General features: G+C 58.1%; 1 long non-coding RNA gene across 1 annotated transcript; it reads left to right on the top strand.

The window, feature by feature from the left end:
• The first annotated feature begins 8,042 nt into the window (after positions 1–8,042).
• Positions 8,043–13,211, top strand: LOC123775475 (uncharacterized). The gene is made up of 3 exons (XR_006775082.2): positions 8,043–11,383; positions 12,786–12,872; positions 13,081–13,211. It is a non-coding gene; the product is annotated as an uncharacterized LOC123775475 (long non-coding RNA).
• Positions 13,212–13,401: the final 190 nt, after the last annotated feature.

The following is a 13,401-nucleotide window of genomic DNA, read 5'->3' as shown; positions in this document are numbered from 1 at the left end:
CCACTGGGCAGAGGCCAGGCCATGGCCAGGCCAGGCCGTGGACATTCCAAGTAAGGCACGTACCCCTGACTCCGGTGGGGATACCCAGAGCCCCTCGCCTCCATGTGTATCCGAGTGGGCCAGAGGATATTCCTGGAAGGTGAGGAGCTGAGGGGGGCCCTGACCACTCTGCGTGCCATGGCTCTCCTAGGGCAGATGTCCAGAAGGCCCAAAGACTGTAACCCAAGATGGGTGGGAGGGCCGGTGAGCCAAGTCTGCAGGACCTCAGGGCGGGCCAGGGAGGGGCGTGAGTCTGAGGGGCAAGGCCAAAGCTTAGCCCGACACTGAGGGAGGTGCCCTGGAGAAGGGCGCTGACAGACACGGGCGCAGGCTGGTGGTCAGCTATGAGGTGTCAGTGCAGGAGTGGGGGGGCCCCTGAGCACACAGTGGGTTGTACCCTGCACCTTGAGGACACTTGACCTTGGGGCCAGTGCCTACCTGAGCGCACCCACGCCCCAGCCTTAGAGGAGGCCTCTGGCTCCCTCTGCTGGTGGCTCTGCGTGCTCCGGTGTGTGCAGGCCAGGGGCACCCTAGTACCTGGCCAGGTGGGGTCATCTTGATCTGCGTTTCCCCAGAGCCGCTGGTGGACCAACCCTGGGTGAGGGTGTTTGGAGGGCTCATTCCTGGGGTCTCTGTGTGGTGGGCAGAAGCAGCTGCAGGGAACTCAATGCAGGGGTTGTGCCTTGTGGGGTTGGGGAATGCAGAGGGCTGTCAGCTGGTCTGCCACAGCCCCAACCCCCAGGCCTCAGAAGCCCTAACTCTCAGCTGGGGGAGCTGTCCACCAGGACCCAGTCAGGGGGAGCTAGGCCACCTCTGGGCCTTGACCACGACGGCCTCCTATCCCCAGGAGAGGAAGGTCCTCCCCAAGCCCCAGGCCAGAAGACCCAGGCAGGACCCCGCAGACAGGAAAATAGAACCCAAAAGGAAAAGGGGAGGGATGGGGTGTGGCTGTCCCTCCAGAAACCTGCCAATCTCCTCGTTCAGAACCACCAGGAGGGATGGGCCCCTAACTGGACCCCCCCCCACCAGCCCTATTTGGCTGAACCCCTCTTTTAGAGCAGGGATGGGCACCCCCAGCTCCACTTGCTCTGAAGGGGCCCTCTGCTGGCCCACTGGTGCCCACACTAGAACGGGAGCTCAGAGGGACTGCTCCCAGTCCCGACCCCACCCAGCAGAGCTCTGCCTTCACCAGGGTCGTGGTGCTGGCTGGGCTTTGGGGACCCTACCTTCTGGCTGGATCACTTATCCCTTGGGGGCCCCAGAACCTACAGCTGTTTCCTTGCCTATCTCTCCCTCCCCTCCTGCATCCCATCCACAGGCCACTATCTGCTCTGTCCCCCTCTGTCCCCTCTGTGCTCCCTGGACAGCTTGAAGAGGACCGAGCTCCAAGACCCCAGGCCCCCAGCTCCCTGGTTCCCCAGGCCCCTGGTTCCCCAGCCCCCGGCAGCCGTAGGCCAGCTCCTATTATCCAGAAGGTGCTGGTTCCAAGATGCTGTGGCCCCATCTGTCTGCTGGGCCTCTGGGCTCCTGGAAGAGGCTTCCCCACCACTTCCTGGGAGGCGAGTGTGGTGGGCCCAAAGTCACTTAGCCTTCAGGGTAGGTGTGAGGGCATGAGGGCATCATTGTCCAAGGCCACCAGATTAGGGGATGACTGGGCTCCACCCTCTTCAGCACCCTGCTGATCTCAATAAAAGTAGGCTTGGATGCAGAGCAAGGCACACACACACAAGAGAAAAGGCACAGAAGGGCCAGGTCACCTGCCCAGAGCCCCAGAGCAGGGGAAGAGCTGGGCTCAAACGCAGTTTGGCCTGATTTGTGTCCCTAACCACTCACCTCCTACCCCCCACACCTGCCTGGTCAAGCAGGGAAGAGGGAGGGTCTGGTGGTGCCAGCCCCAGTGGTGGTGGGGACTGCAGAGGGTCTGACCATGGGAGCGTCCCCCTGGGCAAGGAGGGGCTGAGCTGCCTGCCCCATGTCCAGTCTGTGCCCAGCTCTGCGGCCGGCAAACATCCCCACAAACAAGGCCCGTCTCTGTTTTGGGGACAGACATGTCTTTGTGGCCCTTCCCCCGACCAGCTGGCTCCATGTGCCTCCTCTCCTACTCAGGGCCAGCCGGGAGGCAAGAGGGGCTTCTCTTTCTTTCTTCCTTTTTTTTTTTTTCTTTTCTTTCTTTTCTTTTTTTTTTTTTTTAGATTTTATTTATTTATTTGACAGAGAGCGAGAAAACACAAGCAGGGGGAGCAGCAGACAGAGGGAGAGGGAGAAGCAGACTCCCCTGCAGGGAGCAGGGAAGCTGATGTGGGGCTGGATTCCAGGCCCCTGGGATCGTGACCTGAGCCGAAGGCAGATGCTTCACCAACGGAGCCCCCCAGGCGCCCCCAAGAAGGGCTTCTCTGAGAAGAGTCTTTTCTTTGTCCTTTCTGTTTTACCTTTCAAAGTACTTGATTTACCAAGAGGTTAGTGCATGGGAGGGCGAGCCCAGGGGTAAGACGGCCCTCACACCTGAGGCAGCCGGAGGCAGAGTGGAGGCACGAGGGGCACCTGTTCCCTGGACCAGGTGGTGCATGGCAGGGGCGACACCGGCAGAAAGAGGACTCCCAGGAGGGGGGGGCACTGAGAAGATGGCTCTGTATGGGGCGCCTGGGTGGCACAGCGGTTAAGCGTCTGCCTTCGGCTCAGGGCGTGATCCCGGCGTTATGGGATCGAGCCCCACATCAGGCTCTTCTGCTAGGAGCCTGCTTCTTCCTCTCCCACTCCCCCTGCTTGTGTTCCCTCTCTCGCTGGCTGTCTCTCTCTCTCTGTCAAATAAATAAATAAAATCCTTAAAAAAAAAAAAAAAAAAGAAGATGGCTCTGTGTCCGGAGACCCAGAGAGAGGGTCCTCTGACCGCTCCCGACAAGCGGGAGAGAATCCCAGAGGCATTAGACCATGCACGTGAGGGGAAACGGATCGAGTTCCTGGAAGAAAATGTGGGAAACATCTTTGTGATAAAGGTGAGGAAGAATTTTGTGTGCAAAACTTAAAAATGAGCTGATGAGTTTAGCTTCACCAAAATTAAGGACGTAGCTCACCCGCGGCCCACGGGGGTGGCTGACGGGGAGCCAGGGAGCCCGAGGCATTGCCAGCAGTGGAGCCCACCTGCAGAAGGCCTGGTGGGATGCACCGTTCCATGGGGGCCCCAGACTCTTTCGGGGGGGGGGGGGCTGAGCTCTAAGCTAGTTTCCTAACAAGACAGGAGTGTGTTGTGGGTTGAATTGTGTCCTGACCCCCCAGATTCATACAAGATAGGGTCATTAATCCAACATGATTGCTGTCCTTGCAATAAGGACACTGGATAGGTGCATGCATCACAGGAAGGGGGAGGCAGAGATGTGACGGGTCATCTGGAGGACAAGAAACATCAGAGCTGGCCTGCCGCCTGCACCAGCTGGGAGCCGGGCATGAGCAGAGAGAACCAGCCCAGCCGACACCTTGATCTCAGACTCCGGGCCTCCCGAATTCCTGCTGTTTGAGCCTCACACATGGTGGTGCTTTGCCATGGCCACCCTGGGATCCATGCAAAGTGATTGTTGGCCTTTCTGACCCGGCTCACGTTGGTGCAAAGCCTGCCCTGGGGGGTCTGCGGGCTCCTTCGCAAGGATCTGGCTTGGCCTCGGCTCCCTTCCTCACCACACGCTCCCGGGGGTCGGGTGGGGAAGTCCCGGTGAACAACCGTCCCTAATCTCACTTCATCCAGCCGTGGCCCCGCGGTGAGGCCGGACTGGCCAGGCCACCCCAGGAAGCGCTCTCCTGGGGTGGAGGTCGCGGTGTGAGCTGCCCTGGCCCCTCGGGAGAACCGCTGGCCCCCCGGCCCCCATGCTGCGGGTGTTCAGGCCCGGGATCTCGGCAGCCCTTCTCCCCGAAATCACAAAATGAGGAGGGGCCCTGTGGCTTCAAGGAAAACAGCGGATCGTCTGTGTAGCCCTGGCGAATCGGAGCCTCCGAGTTAGGAGTCTGGAGCCCGCCCTGCTAGCGAGACCGCTTCCCAGCCTGAAGGCCTTCCCGCCCGCCGCAGTGAAGGTGGGCAGCGTGGGAGTCCATCCCGCGAGCGCAGCGTCCGCACGCGGAAGGTCCGGGGGGCTGTGTGGACCGGTGTTTTCCCAATGACCCATGCAGGCCGATCAGAGATCACGACGGGCCCAGGATCCGTTCACAGAACAAGATGGACCGAATGGCTTTGCCATGACCCACGCGGACATTCCCGTCCCAGAGGGCAGCTCGCCTCCCGGAAGCTGTCACTTGGGGCACCTGGGGGGCTCAGTCAGGTGAGCGTCTTCGACCCTTGATTTCAGCTCAGGTCAGGATGGCAGGGTCCTGAGATCCAGCCCTGCGTCAGGCTCCGCGCTCGGCTGGGAGTCTGCTTGGGACTCTCCCCCTCTGCCCCTCCCCCTGCTTGTGCTCCCTCGCGCTCTCTCAGATAAAATAAATCAATCTTAAGAAAAGGAAGAAAAGAAGAAATATATACTCTTTGTGCTGAATCGTGGCCCCAGAACGCCTCCAAGTGACATGTTGACGGAGCTGCATGGGCTCATCTTTTTTCTTTTTTTTAAGATTTGATTTATTTATTTGAGAGATAGAGTGAGAGCACAAGCAGGGGGAGCAGCTGAGGGAGAGGGAGAAGCAGGCCCCCCGCTGAGCAGAGAGCCCCATGCGGGACTGGATCCCAGGACTCTGGGATCATGACCTGAGCCTAAGGCAGACGCTTAACCCACTGAGCCACCCAGGTGCCCCAAGCAAACAGGTTTCAAGGCGAGTCTCACCCGCCCCAGGCCACGGCTGCAGACAAGGGCAGGCCACGCGCGGAGAGGCACACACGGCTGCAAACAGGGGCCTCCTGCTGTGGCCACGCGGGAAGGACAGCATGGAGTGACGCCTGCCCCAGTCAAGCCTGCCAAGGATGCGGCCTCAGGGCCCGCGCCCAGCGCCACCCAGCGAGCAAGGCCACTCCCAGTTCTTCCTAGTTTTTCATCGTGGTAACACACAGAACACGGAGCGTACGGTGTTCACCACCTCTGAGCCCACAGCTCGGGCACTAAGCTCATTCATGCTGTGCAGCCGTCCCCACCGTCCATCTCCAGAACTTTCCATCTTCCCAAAGGGAAACTCTGTCCCCCCGAGACACCGACCCCCGTCCCTCCCCCGGCCCCGGCACCCACCGTCCACTCTCTGTCCCTGTGAATCTGGAGACCCTAGGGACCTCGTGTGGGTGAATCCAGCAGGATTTGTCCCTTTGTGTCTGGCCTAGTTCACTCAGCGTCACGTCCCCTAGGTCCATCCACACTGTGGCTGGTGTCAGCGTGTCCCTCCATGTTCGGGCCGAGTGACGGTCTGGTGTGTGGATGGACCACATTTATCCGCGTGTCCGTCGGTGGACACTCGGGCTGTCTCCATGCGTCAGCTGCTGTGAACGTGCGTGTGCAAGCGTCCACTCGAGTCCCTGTCCGTGTACTCTGGGTAAACACCTAGAAGAGGAACTGCTGGATCACACGGTCACTGCGTTTTCAGTTTTTGGAGAAACCGCCACACGGCGTCCCACGGCTGCCGCACCGGCTACCATTGCCGCGGACGGTGCAGGAGGGACCCCCTGCGCGTCCTCCCACACGGGGGGGTTTCTGCTTTCTCTCAACAGCAGCCGTGCTGACGGCTGGAGGTGGTTCCTCCCTGTAGCTCTGATGTGCGCATCCCTGACCAGCAGGGACCTGGGGCAGCTCCGTGCTTGTTGGCCAGTTGTAGGTCTTCTCTGGAAAGACGTGGGCGCCAGTCCTCCGCCCGTCTTTGAATCAGGTTGTTTTTTTATCGTTGAGATTTAGGACTTCTCTGTATATTCTGGAAACTAAGCCCTTATCAGATGCGTGACTTGCAAATACTTCCTCCCATTTCAGGAGTTGCCTTCCTGGCCTGTCGATTGTGTCCTTCGGTGCACAGAAGTGCATGAATTTCTGGTTTGCAATCTTATTTCTTCTTTGGAGTTACGGTGGAGGGGGAACAGAGGCTGTGCCTGTGGAGTAAACTTTTTTGCTGAGTTTGTAGCCTAAAAGTTTTAAATCAGTAGCAGACAAGGGGAAAGATAGGCAGCTGGTAGACGGGGGCCAGAGTTGCCACCCCCTTTCCGTGTTGGTCCCCAGACTTCCTGTTCCAAACCGAAGTACGGTAGGGAAGGCAACTGTCCCGCCCCTCCTACTCTGCTCATTAACGGTCGGCTGAGGAGATGGAGAAAGAGGTGCCACCAACGTCCCCAGAACCAGGGGCACGGGCCGTCCGTTCTGAGGTAGGGTCCCCAAGGAGGAGAACAAAGGCGAGAGAAATGTCCTCACAGCCTGCGGCCCGCCATAAATCCTGAGACGTGCGGAGCGTGACCTTCCTCCGGGAGCTTGTGGCCGCCTCAGGGTTGATGTTTCCCTGGAGATGAAGGGCAACCTTGTCTCGACAGCACCCGGCTCCACGGCCCTGTAAGCGGGCGTTCAGCTCGCGGAGACTCCTTCCAGACTTACGCTCCCTCCGCTCCACCCCACCTCTCGAGCGTATCATCCGCCACTCCTGCTCCTGCCCACGGCCCTGGCCCCGTGCTTCGGTCAAACAGCCTTTTTTGCACCAAAGACGTCTCAAGAATTCTTTCTTGGCTGCTGTGGGCAACAGCCCCGCATCACCCTGTTAGTAGAAGCTACCAGAAGGCTGTGGTCGACGAGCGATGACGAGGTGTGTGAACCAGACCGACGCCAACTTGGACAGACCCTTCGTGATGACCGCTCGTGACAGGAGGCCTCCTTGAGCATGGACACCGCCCCCCCACATCACGTTCTGTCCAACTGATGTAGTTTTGGAACGTTGGTGAGATTGGTGGGGTCCGCAGCCGACGGCCAAGAAAGAATTCTGGAGACGTCTTTGGGGCAGAAAGGTGGTTTTACTAAAGCACAGGGACAGGACACGTGGGCAGAAAGAGCTACACCGGGGTCGGGAGTGGGGCTGACTGTATACTTGGGAGCTGGGACAGTGTGCGTCTCTAAGCAATTTGGAAGCAAGGTTTGCAGGACCCTGAGGGGTCGTTTACTACTGTCTCGTACAACCTCAGTCAGGAGACCCTTCGGACGCACACAGTGAGCCGTGTGTTTGGAGGATGAGTGCCAAATATGTATTTGCCAGCATATATCTTGGGGGTAGAGATAAAGGAATTTTCATAAGTTAAGGAAGACTTGGGGCTCCTGGGTGGCTCAGTCGGTTAAGCATCTGACTCTTGATTTTGGCTCAGGTCATGATCCTAGGGTTGTGAGTTCAAGCCCTGTGTTGGGACCCGCGCTGGGTGTGGAGCCTACTTAAGAAAAGAAAGAAAGAAAGAAAGAAAAAGACTTAACAGGATCCTGGAGGTCAGGCTAATGTCAAGCTAAGGTTGCCTTTTGCCCTTAGCAAATTATTCACAACAAGGCAGCTGAGTTCCTGGGGGAAGGTCACCCTGCCTGTCTCAAGGACTTGTCAGTGGGCTGTAAGTTAGGAGGAAGGTTTTTTTTCTGTATTTTCTTTTGCCTTTGTTCCTCACACTGTTTGCCAATGAGAGTGGCTGCTTAAACCGCCTGCCTGGGCCTGACTCAATCCCACCCCCACCCCCAGGCCCTCCCAGCCTCACCAGCTCATCCCCGTCCCCTCCTCCCCCAGCTCAGCCCCCTTCCCCACCGCAGTGGCCTTGCCGTCACGTTGCCCTGGCCAAGCTCCATCTCAGTTAAGTCTACCCTCCACCCTTCGCGCACCCGCCCAGAGGAACTGGAGGGACAAGCAGCCGCACCCGGTGAGCTCCGTGGCCTCCCAACCCCCCCCCCAGGGTGTCTGGCTCTCCCTGACATTGGGCAGCTCCTCCCACACCCCCGTGCCTCTCCAGGCTAACCCCAGACCTGAGCTCCAGACCTCTCAACCCCTGCTGCTCGGCTCTGGGCACCAAGGTACCCTAAGCCAGAGGGTCCCCCCCCCCCCCCCAGTCAGAAGATCGAACACTGCCTTTGCCTCTCAGCCACCTCGTGGTCACTGTCCCTGCCGGCCTTTACCACCTGCAGCTCCCACCGTCCCTCCCTCCGTCCCACACAGCACAAGGCCCAGAGAGACCCTTTAAACGCTAAGTCCTATCGCATCCCTACCCCCACCCCCGTGTCCAAGTCCTCCCACCTGGACTGAAGTCCCCGTGGAGGGCTGGAGGGTCTGCAGTGCCCTGCTTGGCTCTCCTCCAGACCCAGGAGCCTTTGCTCAAAGGCCAGCTTCTCAACGAGGCCTCCCCGATGCCCACCCCCGCTCTTCGCAGGCCGGTGACCTCTGCCCCACCCCCGGGTCGGCCCCACGTGGCCCATCTCCTGTTCCTTCCCAGCACCCAGGAGGAGCTCAGCTTGTGTTGAAAGAGGGGATTTGGGGACACTGCATGAGGTGCTGTGTCGCGCACCCAGAGCTCTGTTCTGCAACCACCGTGGGCAGCCCGCCCACTGCTCCTGGTATTTGGCCATTCATCTTGTTTCCTGCCTCTCTCTTCGCCTTCCCGTGCCCAGCCTGGTTCCTTGCGGATGGTTCTGCAGGCCTGGCCGGGCCATAGCACTGTCCTGGTCTGGCTGGAGCAGGAGTCCAGCCCCTCCTAGGAATGCCAGGCTGTATGGACGCTGTCATCCACCAATTCTGAGGACTGCGGTGAGGCTGGACCTCCCCAGGGCAGCCGCTTGCTCGCCGTCCCAGCCTGACCTGTCCCCAGGGCTCATCGTCCAGGCATGCGGGTGGAGGTGCCCCCAGGGTTCCGGGGTGTATCCTGCAGCCCGTGCAAGAGGGCCCTGGGTGTCATCCTTGCCTTCCACTGCCGGGGCCTCCTCGGTCAGGGCTTAGGGGTGTCCTGGGAAGTAGCCGAGCAGGACAGGCTGAAGCACAGATGCTGGGCCCCCGGAGCCCACCCCAGCCCACCTGGATGGGGTCAGAGCTGGCCAGCAGGCCTCCAGATCTTCCTCCCTCCGCACCCTCTCCTCTGTAACCTCGAGGCTTTGGCTTCACCCCTCACCTCTTCCCCTCAAACTTCCATTTCAAACACTGGCCCTTCAGAGCTCTGTCCCGGCTGTATTAGGGCACCCACATGGCGGTACAGTGACTCACGGGCGCTTGTGGGTCTTGGGGTCCTCGCTCCCCTGAGGCACACAGATGCCTGGGATCGTGGAGCTGGCGGCCGGCGAGCTGACATGCCTTCATCAACTCTGCGATGCCACCTCCTTGCTCTTGGCCTCCTGGTGGGGACACTGTTGACTTTTCTGGGGCAGGGACTGCGCTGGTCCAGGCCCAGAATTACCCACCTTTCTGGGGAGCTGTGTGGCCCACAGAGCAGCCCAAGCCCATTATCTGTGTGAAGCGAGGCCCGAGGTACCCCTGGGAGAGCGCCCCATGACAACTGCAACTGCAAAGTGGGGTAACCACACTGAGCACAAGGAAGCTGCACCCTACCTTCTCCCACTGGGGTGTGTGATAAACACCAGCAGGAAGGGCCAGGCCGCGGGGCTTCCAGAAGGCTTAGGGACTGGCACAGCCCCTTCTAAGCACGACTGGAAGGAAATGATCCCAGTGTTCCCTGAGTCAGGGCACACGTCAGGTGTGAAGTCCACGGACACCACCCTCTCCTGCCCAGGCCGGCCAGGAAACTTCTTTTCTTCCTCTTCCTCCTCCTCCCCCTCCTCCTCCTCCTCCTTCTTCTTTTTGAGATTTTATTTATTCTAAATATTTGTTTATTTATTTATTTGGGAGAGACAGCATGTACATGTGCAAGGGGGCGCAGAGGGGGAGGGAGAGAGAGAGAATCGCAAACAGACTCCCCACTGAGCATGGAGCCCAAGGCAGGGTTCGATCCCTCAACCCCGAGATCATGGCTTGAGCGGGAATCAAGAGTAGGACACTTAACTGACTGAGCCACCCAGGCGCCCTTATTTATTTATTTGACAGAGACAGAGAGAGAGAGCCCCCTCGAGCGGGGGGAGAAGCAAAGGGAGAGGGAAAGCACCCTCAAGCTGACTCCTGCCTGACCGGAGAACTCAACACAGGCTCCACCCCAGGGTCCTGGGATCCCAGTCTGGGCTGAAATCAAGAGCCGGAGGCTTAACCGACTGAGCCACGCAGGGACTTCTGAGGGTGACTGAGGGCTAGGCCCGTCCAGACGCCCCCCTCCCTCGCTGACCCAGCGCCTCTTCTCTGCATCTGTAATAACGGGTCCCTGGAGCTCCTGCCTCGGGAGCTGCAGCAGGGGCCGGGCACACACACCCATCATCTGTGCTCACCCCGCAGCGGTCTCACACGTGCCGAGGACCTTGCTGGCCTTGGTCAAGGGAGGGCGAGTGCCAGCACACAGACAGCCAGAGCAGGGGCTCCGCAGGCAAACAAGCCAGTCCTTCCCCTGGAGCCTCAGATTTCCGTCCCCTCCCTGACCTTCTGCTTCCCTGGCCACACCGTGGGGGAAAGAGCGGAGACAGGCACGGAGCAGCAACCACGCTCCAGATGCTTGGGCAGCCCCTGCAAGCCCCGTCCAGTGGGTCTGGCCCCGCACCCCTGGCAGCACCGCCTCCAGGCCGCACAGGTCTTTCTGCGTCTGTGAGACTGTCCACCTACGGCCTCACATTCAGAACGAGCAGGGGCTGCCAAACACGTGTTTGTTCAGACACCTTATATTTTGTTTTGCTTGAATTGCCTTTTTTTTTCTTAATTTACGCACAGAGAAATGCACATTTGGAAGTGTTTTGACAAATGTCTCTATGAAGGGACCACTGCCCCTGCCGTGCACCAGATCACCCCGGCTTGTCGAAGGCCAGGCTGCAGGGCTGCCCCGGCCAGGGTCTGTGCACAGCGTCCACTCAGAACAGATGTTCCAAAAGTTCCCAGGAGCTGCTGGGCTGCTCACTCGATCACACCCTGAAACTTCCGATGGAGAACATTTCCATCACCCCAGAAAGCTCCCTTGTGCTTCCTCTGGGTCAGTTCCAGGGTCCCCTGGAGCCGGTGTGTCAGACTGTCCTTGAACGTCACACGGTGGGCTCCCGGTGTGTGGCTCCTCTCGGGCAGCGCAGCGCGTGTGAGGCTTAACCGTGACTGGCCTTGCCCCTCCCTTCCCTTCCCTTCCCTTCCCTTCCCTTCCCTTCCCTTCCCTTCCCTTCCAGGGAACCGGTCCAATGGCCGGAGCCACCAGTTTATCCACTTCTGCCAAGGCCCGTTTGGCTTGTTTCCATTTCGGAGCTGGAATAAAGCTGCTGTGAAGATCTGTGTGCAAATCTGTGCGTGGACGTGTTTTTGTCTGAGGCACGGAGGGCTGGTTCGCACGGTAAGTCTGTGCTGAGCTTCGCAAGAAATCACATAACTACTTTCCAGACGGTGCATTTGCACCAGTTTGCATTCCCACCAGCACTTGGGATTGCTGGTCTTTTTATTTTTATTTTTTTAAAAATTTTTATTTATGTATTTGACAGAGAAAGAGAGCAAGAGAGCACAAGCTGGGGGAGCGGCAGGCAGAGGGAGAGGGAGAAGCAGGCTCCCCGCTGAGCAGGGAGCCCAATGTGGGGCTCGATCCCAGGACCCTGGGATCATGAACCGAGCTGAGCTGAAGGCAGACGCTTAGCGACTCACCCAAGCGCCCCTAGATTGCTGGTCTTTTTAAATGTTTGCCATTTGAGTAAGAGAATGGTGAGATCTCATTGTGGGTTTCATTTGCACCTCCCTGATGAATAGTATCTATTCTCTGTGACATGTATTTCCTATTTTTGTATTTCTGTGATGAGCGGAAGTTTCTTTCAACAAAGATGGACCGAGTAGTGACCCTTGACCTCTACCTCATAACATACACAAAATCAGTCCGAGATTCATCAAAGACTAACATGAAAGCCAAAACTAAAATGTCTCTGAAAGAGCCCACAGGAAAATATTTTTGTCACTTGGAAGTAAGCAAACATTTTTTTGAGAGAGGTTACAGAAAAGCACTAACTGTAAAATTAAAAATTGTTATATTGAATTTCATCGAAATTTAAAATTTCTCATCAAAGACACGGTTAAGAAAATGAAAAGGTAAGCCACAGACTTGGAGAAAATACCCACAATACATACACATCTGACAAAAAAAACTTGGTCCAGAGTATATAAGGAATTAGATACCAATTACAAGACCGATAAGCAACCCATAAAAACCAGCAGTTTTGCTTCTTACAACAGATTTCGTACACAGTGCCTTTGGGACACCTTCTGAACTTAGCGTTCCTTATTTGGGACAGAGTTCCAGAGTCAAAGGCAAGGAGGGAATCCATCCCTGTGGATCTGGATCTGTGCGGGAGAAAATGAAACCACAGGGCCCTAATCTCCAGCTGGCTCCCTCCCAGGCACTGGGCATGTTTGTCCGAGTGAGGGCCTGGAGGGCGAGGCTGGGCTGAGGGCAGGGGGTCCCTCCTGGGCGCCTGCAGCCCCACGAGGACTGGGGGGCAGGGACTCAAGCCCACTCCAACTCCAGTCCTTGCACTGCACACGCCCTCTGGGCAGCCGGCGTCCTGGGGATATCATCATCTGCAGTGGCCGAGGGCTGGCTGCTTCCACAGGACATGCTCCGGCCGTGGCCCAGAGTCAGAGTCTGAGGTCCGGAGGCCCGTTCTGAGCCTCTGCTCACCGGGCATCTCATATAACACTTCAGGGGCCTTACCTCGGTGGATTCCCGACCACCCTCACTACAGTTCCCTCTGCAGTTTACAGAGCGTGCTGGCGATGGTGGCCCAGGAGAGCGAGGTTCCTGACTCGCGGAGTCCAAGAGTGAAGCTCGCGGACAAAGGAGAGTGAGTAAAGTGATGAGTTTAGTAAACCAGGACACAGAAAAAGCTCTCAGGAGTGAGAGGGGTCCCGACAGGGCTGCCACTGAGGGCTTTTAGGGTTGGTCTTTCCTAGAAAGTTAACCAGGGAACTTGAATCTTTTCGACTTCTCTACCGGCTGCATCATTGATTAAGAACTATTGATAACACCTCTAACGGCTTATTTCTTTTTAGGGTCCGGTTATTTTCTGTTGACCACGGGAGCCTGTCATCACGCACCCAGGGCAGGGTGGTCTGGTGTGTTCCCTTATCTCTGATTTCCTTACGCCTCCACCTTTTAGGGATTTCTGTGAGCCTGATGAGGGAGCCCCCCCCCTCTCCTGCCTAGCCCCTCCTGCCCCCTTCTCCATGGGGCGCCCCGACGGGGATCTGAACCCTTCCCAGGAGGGGGACGAGGAGGAGCATCACTCCAGGGTCCAATCACTCGGGAGACGCACCGCTCAGGGGCGCATCGCTCTGGGCAGCGCATTACTGGGGGCGCTCGCTGTCGCATCG

Source organism: Ursus americanus, chromosome 24 (genome assembly GCF_024610735.1).
Source record: "Ursus americanus isolate L20-20 chromosome 24, mUrsAme1.1.p, whole genome shotgun sequence".
Classification (NCBI taxonomy): Eukaryota; Metazoa; Chordata; class Mammalia; order Carnivora; family Ursidae; genus Ursus; species Ursus americanus.
This window is presented reverse-complemented; position numbering and strand designations above follow the sequence as displayed.